This window comes from Triturus cristatus, chromosome 11, assembly GCF_964204655.1.
Source record: "Triturus cristatus chromosome 11, aTriCri1.1, whole genome shotgun sequence".
NCBI classification, from domain to species: Eukaryota; Metazoa; Chordata; class Amphibia; order Caudata; family Salamandridae; genus Triturus; species Triturus cristatus.
The window spans coordinates 499,479,042-499,489,416 of NC_140594.1; the positions used below are offsets into that span (position 1 = coordinate 499,479,042).

At 42.1% G+C, this 10,375-nt stretch overlaps 1 long non-coding RNA gene across 1 annotated transcript in view; it reads left to right on the forward strand.

The window, feature by feature from the left end:
• The window catches only part of LOC146784480 (uncharacterized), a 190,562-nt gene extending 188,386 nt beyond the window's left edge, over positions 1 to 2,176 (forward strand). The window contains exon 3 of the long non-coding RNA XR_014970912.1: positions 1,811 to 2,176. This is a non-coding gene — a long non-coding RNA (uncharacterized LOC146784480). The remainder of the gene's footprint in view (positions 1 to 1,810) is intronic.
• Positions 2,177 to 10,375: the final 8,199 nt, after the last annotated feature.

Sequence of the window (10,375 nt, forward strand, 5' to 3'; positions counted from 1 at the left end):
TGATTGTTCGCACTTTACAACTGTGGATTATTATTATCTGCATTTGCAGCAATTCCTAAACAGTCTCATATCCAGATAATTTATTGCAATGCTTTCTTGTTGAAATTTAGGACAGGCCTGAAAGCCTGGACTTTTTTATTTATTAGTCATTTGTTTCTCCATGGATGCAATAACACTTATTAATGTCAATTAGATTCTAGTTCCAATATATCCTTGGGCGAGTGCAGCGCTTTATAAAGATAAAAAAATAAAAAACATATATGTGATTTGCAAAATGTAATAACGATGATGCAGGAGGATTTGCTCCCCCTACAATTGTTTGTTCTGGTGCCTGATTATTTACTGAGAAGAAGCAAAAAGTAAGAGTGCAACTTGCACCCTCTATTAATAAATCAGCTCATTTGTCCTTTGTGTCACACACACATAGGTCTCCCCATCTGATGATCTATTGAATCAGAGGCCTTTACAACGATGTTGCATGCAAGTCCGCTTATTCGTACAAGGGAGGCGTGGTCCATATAGGCAGTGATGTGCTGGGAGGTTGGTCATGAGTGCTGGGTCAACAATCCCTTTGATCGCTGAGCAGTTGCAAGAACTATGAGCTGAGGTGCAATTCAGTGCAGAATGTTTTATAAAAATGACCACATTTGCCTTTCAAGGATAGGCGATCATTCCCACTATAATTGAAAAATGTATTTGTAGAATGCGAAAACAATCGAGCTGCGGCCCGGTTCTTACTTTTTAGGTCTCGCTTGACCCAGCGCATGCGCTGGTCTGGCGAGACTTATTGAGAGGGCTCCAAAAAGTGCTACCAGGCCAGCCTAGAGCTACAGTGCATGTGCGCGGGCCGCTTTGATGTTTGATCATGATCACGATCACTTTCACTTTTGCGGCCGCACAGCCGCTTTGCATAGCCAATAGGGCTCGCTTTTGGGACCTTATAAGTATTTAGTTATGCAACTGTTGCATAGCTAAACACTTATAAGGTCCCAAAGGCGAGACCTATTGGCTATGCCAATGCTTGTTTTAGTCCCTTCAGAGCTATTCGTGCAGAGATGGAGAAGGTCAAATACTTCAGCCCACAATTTGGCAGGATGCCTGACCAGCAGTCATATATATATACACCGCAAGGGGAAACCAACAAAGAGGTTTTATTCACTAGTCAGGCAAGTCACTGGCCCTTAAAAGAAATATATGTGACGCCATTCACTGCAATATGAAATGACAACATTTAACACACTCCCGTCGTTATTGCTTATAATTTTGTAGTATATAACATTTTCTGTTTCCGCTCCTTCATGGGCAGGATACTCTTATGAAATTAAAAGGTTACCCAACAATCCAGTGCCTCTGATGAAACACTGGGCTGCGGGTCAGTCTGTTCCATTCTAAGTGCTTGAGAGAGCCACTGGCATGTCCGGTATGGCCATTGCTGGAGCAGGGTTTTCTGTTTAAACCCGAACATCAGCTTATATTTTTAAATGTCATAATTAAAATTACTAAAGAATAATTACTAGATATTAATTTTGTCGAGTTTCTGACTAATCAACCTTACTAATGAAAGAATTACACGTGGGAATGCAATTGCATGGCTTAATTAGTACGTGAATTAAGTTGATGAGCAAATTAATTAAATAAGTGTGGCTAAAGTGCTATTTGTTATGTGTTTGCGCTTTAAAATAATATGCTCTAACGCTTCATTGTGTCGCAAATAGCTAGATAAATACATACACATAATGGTATTAGTGGGAATTAACACTGTATAATCAATACGATGTAGTAATGTTGTTTTGTGTTTCTTTTAATTAAGATTGTCAATTCTGGCCTATTGGAAAATGGCCGACATTTACAGCCTGCATTTGAGTAGATGAAATACGAAGAGAGGCCTCGCTGAATATGGTTGAACATGACCTCGGCCTCTGTCTGAGCTAAAAGTTTCCAAGAGGACAGCACAGCAGCTCCGGGCTCATCGCCAGATATCCTTGGAAGGGAATAATAGTCACAATGAACATTTGATAAACTTGCAGTGGCTTCACTATAATTCCGGAGAAGAGCATCCATGAATGTTGCAGATTTAGTTTGTGCTTCCTTCTTCCGTGTTTTTATTTTTGAGATATTCGAGAGCGGAGGTTTTTCTAAATGTTGCGAGTCAACATCCTTTCCTGCTCGCTCTGCTCAACGGACGCTTGGAGTTTGTTTGTAACTTTTAATGTGTAAGTTTTACTATAAATATTGTTAGACTAAAGAGGGTCTAAGGCCACTTCTTCTTGAACCTATGCTCGCGAGGATCGATGCTGATTGAGAGGACGGCGACTCTGGAGACTTTACTAAGAGACCTGTTCTGATCTAAATACGATATTTAGCTAGACTAGGTAACTATGAGAATAATGATTTTGCTATTGATTAACTTTAATTGAAATTAATTTAGATAAAATAACCTTTGTTTGAATTTCAGTGTCGGGTGGTTATTTCTTTGTCAATTTATTGAGATTTCAAATGTCGTCGTATTGAGTTATATGTAGTGAGTACGGCTTCTGGAACGTAGGGAGCTGGTGACGGTTCCGTAGTAGGGCAGAGGGAAGTGAGTGCTGCTCTCGGGAAAGACGGGATTGTTGGACCTGTACGTATGCAGGGAAAAGCGTGTGACAATTGAAGTTGTGCGTCGCATTGTCTGGGTTCGATTCAGTGACATCGTCGTGTGTTACTACTAGAGAAATATTTTTTGTATAAGAGGAGTGTGTATGGTAGCGAAGGTTATCTGTGAAACTCTGGTTTTAAGTCCCAGGGATCCGTAAGGTTTGCCGTTAAAGCTTACCGCTGGAGAAGTAATAGGTATTCCTTGAGCTTGTTTGAAGGACTGGGCAGAGGTAAGCGCTGCTTGGTTAACGTGTGTTATAATTCTGTAGCAGGACAGACTGTTCGCTGTTCTCGGGAAAGGCAGGATTCTGTGTAAATGTACTACATTTTCTGGTGTGAAAGTGCGTAAATGTATGAGCATTTAGTTGATTGTGAGACTCTTTGGAGCATTCCGGGAGGAAACAGTTAATGGATGCATGTTAGAAGGGCAGAGTAGAGGGATGTGCTACTGTGTCAGCGAAAGTAATAATTCCGTAGTAGAGCAGAGGTAAGCTGTTCTGGAGAGAAGCGGGATTTTTGTGAGAAAGGTCTTTACTATTCTGTGGTTAGCGGAGCAGACAATGGAGATGTTTATATGTTGTAACAAATAGATTTTGTAGAATCTGAAACAGAGTCTACCAAGGAGGCTTTGTAAAGGAGGGGTAGACGAGTGACAGGAGACAGGAGTAGAAGCGACTGCAGCGACTGCTGACGTCAGAAAGACCACGCTGTGATTGGACAGTGGATTAGAACAGTGCTCGCGCTGTGATTGGTGCGTTAGTGTGAGCCGCGTAGGGATTGGAAGAAGTACAGGGTGACGTAGACGCTCCGGGATTGGTGCGTTGGTGTGAGTCGCGCTGTTATTGGACAAAAGATCGTACAGTTGCGGAAAGGACTAGAGGGTTGTGGTAAACGCGAAAATGATTACCAAACGGAGGAAAAGAAAAAGAAATCCTTGTTAGGTAAAATTAAAAAGTGGTTCGACAAGGATAAGGACATAATAACTAGAGAAGGTGAATTGCTACCTCCAACAAGAACCCCTGCATCCTTTATGGTTGCGAAATATGGGTATCATACCTGTATTTGGTTAGACGATTGGGCTAAGTATACTAAAGAAGATGGTGTTCTAGCGTTCCCGGAACATGGTTCATTTAATTTGGCCGTGTTGAGAAATTTAAGGGAAAAGATGATGTGTCTAGAGCCTAGACCAAGGCCGACACAGTTTGAGGCATTGGTAGAATGGGAAGATGAGGTGCATGAGCGAGAAAAGCAGAGGAGTGGAGGTAATTATAGGTACATTTTTGGGAGGAAATATGATCGTGAAACTCATCATGATCGAATGAGGAGATGGCGAGATGCTAGTATGTCAGAGGGACTATATCCGATGAGAACTATTGAGGAAGCAGAAGGGAGGAAAGGTACGGAAAAGGTACCTGATGCAGAATTGAGGAGGTATGGGGCTAATGATTATGAGGATGAAGTCTTGGATGACTTGATTTACAAGAGACCACCTCCATATAGACCAGAACCAGAGGTGAGAACACCAGATGCTACACCAATAAGGGATACTTTGCGAATTGTTAAAACAGAGGTTGCGACACATGATTTGAAAAGTGGTAGCTCTTTCGCGGAAAGGGAGAGAGAGAGAGAGCGAGAGAGAGAGAGTGCAATCGGGGATGAGAAAACAAGAGAATTAGCAAGAACCACATCTGAATTGACAGAGAAAATTAGAGAATTAACCAAGAATCTAGAAGCTGTTACAGTGCCTGTAACCATAGGTCCGGTTATGCCTATTTTTGATAAGCAAAGAATGGGTGAAAATGGTTTGACAGTTCCATATGTAGGAAATGGTTTGGTTGGTTCTTTGGGAGAGTCAGGATTGAGGACAAGAGAGAATCAGTTGAGACATACCATATGTCTAGCGCGGGGACACGCTTCCTGCGTACCCAAGCGCTCTATAAACTTCCCTAATAATAATAATAATATGTGGTGGAGAGTCAGATGTACAGCCTGATTCAGGATTGAATACTGGTTGTTTAGGGGGATCAATATTGGAACCACAGAGGATGGCAGAACGAGTGGGTACAGTGAAAAAGTCCACAGAAATAACGGCTGAGGATTTGAATGATTGGTTGAAAGTTCTCCAAAAGAAGGATAAAGATTCACAGGCAATTGATGTAGCCAGGTTGCGCATAGAACTGGAGGAACTCATAGCAGGAACAATTCCTACAGAGATGTTGAAAAATCATCATGATGGAGAGTTGTTATTCATGTGCAAGAGTATTACATGGAGGGCTAAGAATACACATGACAGGTTGAAAGGAATAGTGAGTGAAATGGGAGTTGATATGGATAAGGTGAAAGCTTTGCAGAAGCCTTACAGAGTGGATTTTTCTGATAAGGATATCGAGAATCTAAATGATGTTGGAAGAACAGGGCAGATTAAAGAAATGATTTCCTTATTGCGAAAATGGGGTGATGTGGAAAAGTGGAAGGATAGGTGGTATAAGAAAAGAAAAGATTCAGTGGACAGGACTTACTCAGCATTTCCCATGAGAGAAAAGGAAAAAACAGTGGATGCCTATCCTATGAGAGAGATTCCTGGAGGAGGATATGTACATGTCCCATGGACTAGACAGCATATTTTGTCATTTACGAATGATTTCTCTCGACTGAGAGAAAAGCCTGTCGAGTGGTATAGGCAGGTAGATAGGTTTGTGAAATTGTCAAAAGTGCTGTGGATTGACCTGAATAGTCTGTTTGATATAATTGTTCCAGCAGACTTGTGGGCAGAGTGTAAAATAGTTGTAGATTGGCCTGCTAAGGAGTACCCAAGAGATCAGAAAACAGGAGCTCCAGACCCGGAGGTTATGAAGAAGTACGAGCAGGTTATTGTGTTCCTGAAGAATAAGGTACCCCCTAAGGAGACAGACTGGGTTAAGATAGATCGGACACATCAGGAAGCAAAAGAATCGGTTCATGCTTTTTATGAAAGGCTGATACTGGCTTTTAAACAGTTCAGTGGGGATGAACACCTGGGTCATAAGGATTTGAGTCATTTTGTATACAGATTTGTATATGGCTTGAGACCTGAAATCAGTGAAAGGATTCGAGAGCACACAGTTGATTGGCAGAGTAAAAAGATTGATGAGATCTTGAGACATGCGAAGTACTTCAGTGATGAAATTGAGGCGAAACAAAGAAAGCTGAAGGAGAAAGCAATGTAGGCACAGGTGAAGGTTGCAGAAAGACAAGAAGCACAGCTGGTTGAACAAGCAAATAATCCAGGAAGTAGGCCCAGATATGGTACAGGAAAAGGAAAGGGGAATCTAGAAGAGGCCAAAAAGAAGTTCAGGTGTCACAACTGTGAACAATTGGGGCATTGGAAATCCGAGTGTACGAATCCACCATTAGTGAGTAATGAGAATAAATCTTTGAATCAACAGGTGCAGAACGAGGGGTGTAATCATCAGCAGCAACAACAGAAGGTTGTCAAACAGCAGAATCAAGAGCCAAAACCACCCTTGCCACAGAATAGAGGGTCCCAGAAATATAACCAGGACTCAGGATTCTACAATGATGAGCAGGTAAACAAACTGAGACGTTCAAATCCGGTACAACAGTACTGGCTAAAGAATGAGGGGAGTGATTCTGAAGGGGACTACTGACGGTGCCGAAGAGAGGAGGAAGAGTGCATACTTGGAGCAACTCTAGAAATAGACCAGGCAGGACCATTTGTAGATGGGAAAATAAATGGGGAAAGTGTTACTTTTCTGGTAGACACAGGAGCGACAAGATCAACTGTCAGGTCAGCAGATAGAGAAATCTTCCTCTCTCGGACGAAGCAAACCAAGTGGTTGGTGTAGCTAATACACAGATTAAGACTCGTCTTACTGAACCAGTAAGGGTAAGGATAGGGAAATTTTCAGATATGCACAGGTTTGTGGTCTGCAACACTAGTCCAGTGAACTTGTTAGGTAGGGACTTATTGTGTAAAATGAATTGCACAATTTTTTGTACTCCGGATGGAATAGCTTTTGAGACACCGGATGAGGATGTCTTGTACAGGATGACTCTAGATAATAGAGAAAGTGAGATTGTTGGAACATATGCTGTGTTTAATCCAGATGGCTTGCCTCAAGAGTTGAGGAATACAGTAAAAGCAGCAGTTTGGGATTTTACTGGAGAAGATGTGGGATTGATGAATAATGTAGATCCAGTAAAGATTACAGCGAAGGAGGGAATTACTTACCCTAATATCCCACAATACAGACTGACACCAGAGATAATTGAGGGAATAACCCCTATAATTGACAAGATGATTCAACAAGGTGTTTTGAGGGAGTTACTGAGTAGCCCATGTAATTCACTGATAATGGGGCTGAAGAAACCTAATGGGAAGTTCAGGATTGTGCAAGATTTGAGAAAGATTAACAAAATTGTGGTATCATGCTGTCCCATTGTGCCAAATCCATCAGTGATTTTGTATCAGATTCCTCATGATGCTGAATGGTACACAGTAATTGATTTGTGCCATGCTTTCTTTTCAATTCCATTGCATCATGACAGCCAGTCGATTTTTGCATTTCGGTTTGGACAGCGTATTTTGGCATGGTGCCATATCCCACAGGGGTATACAGAGAGTCCATCGATATTCAATCAGTTGCTGAAGAAATCATTGGAAAGTCTGATCATGCCTGAAAGTTCAGTATTAGTACAGTATATTGATGACCTACTTGTGGCATCAAAGACACGTGAAGCTTGTGAAGTAGATACCATAGCTTTACTGAATCATCTGGCAGATGGAGGGTTAAAGGTATCTCCAGCCAAATTGAAGTTTTGCAAGAAAGAAGTACATTATCTTGGACACAATATTGAAAAGGGTCTGAGAAAAGTGACCAATGACAGGATCAAAATTATCAGAGGAATGAGAGCCCCAATGACCCAGAGGGAAGTGAGAATGTTTCTGGGAATGGTGGGTTATTGTCGTCAGTGGATAAGTAATTTTTCCCTGATAGCAAAGCCACTGATTAAATTGACTAAGAGTGAGGTGAAAGACCCATTGGAATTGAATGCAGAACAAATGGCAGCATTTGAGGAATTGAAGAGCAGATTGTGTGATGCTCCTGCTTTGGGGATGCCAGACTATGAGAAGGAGTTTGAACTGTACTGTAGTGAGAGGAATGGATGTGCACTTTCAGTGTTAATCCAGAAACATGGACGTTTGAGAAGGCCGATTGCGTACTTCTCATCAACACTTGACCCAGTAGCTGTGGGTTTACCAGGTTGCCTGAAAGCAGTAGCTGCTACGTGCAGAAGCTTGGAACAGAGTGAGGGTATAATAATGGGATATCCTGTAAGGGTGTTCGTACCTCATGATGTGGCAATTCTTTTGACAAGAAGCAGGACTCAATATATGTCACATAGTCGGCTGACTAAATATGAGAAAATCATTCTGGGAGCATCAAATGTTACTCTTGAGAGATGTGTGAATGTGAATCCAGCAACACTCTTGCCAGATGCTGAAAATGTGAGTGTGAGAGATGATGTTGATCATGATTGTTTGGATGTGCTTGATTACTGTACAAAACCAAGACCAGACATAAGAGATCTGCCACTGCCTGAGAGTGATCATGTGCTGTTTGTGGATGGATCATGTCTGAGAACAGAAGAAGGTGTGTTGAGTGCAGCAAATGCGGTGTGTAAAGTTTCAGAAGTTATGGAAGCTTCATCTTTGAAAGGAGTAAGGTCTGCTCAAGTAGCTGAATTGGTGGCATTGACAAAAGCTTGCAAGATTGGGAAGAATATGAGAGTGACTGTGATGACTGATAGTCAGTACGGATTTGGAGTGGTTCATGATTTTGGCCAGCTTTGGCTACAGAGAGGTTTCTTGACTTCGAGTGGAACTCTTATAAAGAATGCTGAAGTGATTGGGAAGTTGCTTGAGGCAATACAGCTGCCTAAAAAACTAGCAGTTGTGAAATGTGCTGCTCATGGACAGGGAGATGATTTTGTTACTCTTGGTAATCGCTTTGCAAATGACATAGCAAAGTATTGTGCAAAGAACAATCATTCGATTAACAAGGGAAGAGAAAGGGAAACGTTTTTTTGTTCTGTAATGTTTACTAATGTCCTGGAAACATGGGATGAGGTGAAACAGTTGCAGGATGAAGCAGGAGATGAGGAAATGAGGGATTGGATCAAGGCAGGTTGTGCACCAAGAGAGAAAGATCATGTTTGGATCTATAGAGATGGAAGACCAGTTATGCCAAATTCCATGTTGTCAACAATGGCAAGAATGTATCATGTACAGGGACACCTGGGGAGGGATGCTATGATTAGGTCCTTCAAACAAACCTGGTATAATGCTAAGTTCAGGCTGATTGCAGGGAGCATCTGTCAAAGATGTTTGATTTGCAAGCAATTCAATACTGGAAAGAAAACAGTGGTGAGCCTAGGAACAATAGGCAGAGAAGGAGGTCCTTTTACCAGAATGCAAATCGATTTCATTGAAATGCCACAGGTCAATAGATTGAGGTATGTTCTAGTGGTAGTCTGTTTGTTCTCAAGGTGGGTTGAAGCCTATCCGACTAGGAGAAATGATGCAATAACAGTGGCCAAGTTGCTGTTAAGAGAGTTGATTCCTAGGTACGGGTTCCCAATGACAATTGAGTCAGACAGAGGGGGACACTTCTACAATGAGCTCATGGGTCTAATTTGTGAAGCATTGAGCATACAGCAGAAGCTACATTGTGCATACAGGCCAGAGGCTTCTGGCGTTGTTGAACAGATGAATGGCACAATTAAAAACAGAATTGGTAAGATGTGTTTAGCCACTGGAATGAAATGGCCTGATGTCTTGCCTCTAGTGTTAATGACTATTAGATCTACTCCAGACAGAACTACAGGGTTGAGTCCACATGAAATATTGATGGGACGAGCAATGAGACATGCATTCGTGCCTGTCAACAAGTTGATGACAATAACTGATGACATGATTTTGGATTACTGTAAAGGCCTGGCTGACGCAGTTCATTCTGTGTTTCACCAGGTTGGAGGAGACGCCACCACACTTGAAAAGAAGCAAGCCCATGATCTGAGTCCAGGGGACTGGGTGAGAATAAAAGTGCACAGAAGAAGAAATTGCTTGGTTCCAAGGCGGGGAAGGCCAAGACAAGTCATTCTGACTACGACAACTGCTGTGAAGTGTGCTGGTGTGAAGAACTGGGTTCATGCAAGTCATACTCTGAGAGTTCCAAATCCAAAGGATGGGACTGGGAAGGAGTATTTTGAAGAGTCAGATTCCAGTGATGATGCAGACGCTGAAACAGTGAGAAGAAAAAAGAATCCTGAAAGGGGGGAAGGAGAGTTGGAAAGAGAGTCAGGTGATTCTTTTTTCTTACCGAGAGAGGCTTCAAGAGAAACATTGAGAGCCTCAGAGGAAAGTTCGGATTCTGTAAAAGAGCCTGAAGTTCCAACAAGCAGTGGAGAAAATAAAGGGGGAAAGAGGAAAGAAAAGAGCAATTCCGCAGAGACTACACCTGAGTCAGATGAAGAGATTGAGGATCCACCTGAGATTACTTCTGAAGAAGTAGGGTCAGAAGAAGATAGAGAGGGACAGATTGCGGAAGACCACCGAGGAGGTGTAGGGAACATTCCTGATAAGCTAGGTGAAGGGACAAGTAGACAGCAAGAAGATTGTGTGTCGGAGACCCGAGGAGGGACAGTAGTAGGGAAATCTCAATTGGTGGAAAAGAAG